The following is a 1,143-nucleotide window of genomic DNA, read 5'->3' on the forward strand; positions in this document are numbered from 1 at the left end:
CCCCCCCTGCTGGGGCGGCGATCTGCCGCACAGGGACCCCTGCCCCGGGCGACGGACGGCGGACGGGGTCTCGAGCAGCGGACCCGGCGGAGTACCGGACCCCGGGCCCCAACACGCCGGGGTGTGTCGATTCCCCCCGGTCGATGGGGGGGGGGGGGCGGGGGCGGGGACCGGCTGTGGCCGGTGTCTGCTGGGTCCCGGGCCCCGGGCCCCCCCCCCCTCCCCCCACCCCTCGCCGGTTCTCAGGGGGCCTCAGGGGCACACGGTCCCAGGTGAGCGCACACGAGTTGGACGGCCATTCCGGCCGCGGGGCGCGCCGGCTGGCGCCCTGCCCCCCCCCCCCCGTGCGAGCGCGCCACACCCCGGCACGGCACCGGGGCCGGCGACACCGGCGCGCCTGGCCACACTGAGGAATGTCCGGGCGCCCTGGCCGGCACATCGGTCAGCGCCGGGCATACATACGCCGCGCTCGCCCAGGCGCGCGTATGTGCGTGGCGGAGGCATCCCTCCCCCCTGGTCCCGCCCAGCGCGCCGGGAATATATCCCCGCACGCACATGTCTCCGTGTATATTTACCCGGCCCCCCGCCCGCCTCGCCCCACGGAGACGCGCCGGCAATAATAACAACAACAACAACAACAACACACACACACACGCCCCCCATCACCGGCCAAGCCGGCGGCCGGAGCCACTGTTGCCGTGCAATATGCGCCCCCCCCCCTCCCCCTCCCCCTAAAATGCCCCATTCCGGGAGCACACATCCGCGCCCACCGGACTCCCGCCACCACGCCCGGGGGCATTTGCGCGTGTCAGGCGGCCCGCACCGGCGACGGGCAGAGCGGCGGGCGGGCGGGCGGGCGGGCGGGCGGCCTGGCCGGCGGGCGAGAGACCCGCCCACCCCATATGTGTCCCCCCGCTCCTTTGCGGCATCACCCGGCCTTTCGCGCGGGGCCGGACACGGCCGGCCCCATTCATGAGGGTTCGTCGGAATGAACAATGTTGGCGGGGTTCTGGAGTGCCCGCAGACACATCCCGTGTGGGTCTGATGACGGGGTCACGTGTATTATGACACATTCCTGCGGGCGCCCATCCGCCAAAAACGCGGCAGCTGGTCAACAAGCGGGAAAGGCGCCCCCCCCCCCCC

The 1,143-nt window shown here is 73.7% G+C and overlaps 1 protein-coding gene across 1 annotated transcript in view; it reads right to left on the reverse strand.

Moving 5' to 3' along the window:
- Positions 1-1,143, reverse strand: part of H696_06020 (hypothetical protein) — an 8,356-nt gene that overhangs the window by 4,970 nt on the left and 2,243 nt on the right. The window lies entirely within an intron of this gene.

This window comes from Fonticula alba (genome assembly GCF_000388065.1).
Source record: "Fonticula alba strain ATCC 38817 unplaced genomic scaffold supercont2.17, whole genome shotgun sequence".
In the NCBI taxonomy this organism is placed as follows: Eukaryota; order Rotosphaerida; family Fonticulaceae; genus Fonticula; species Fonticula alba.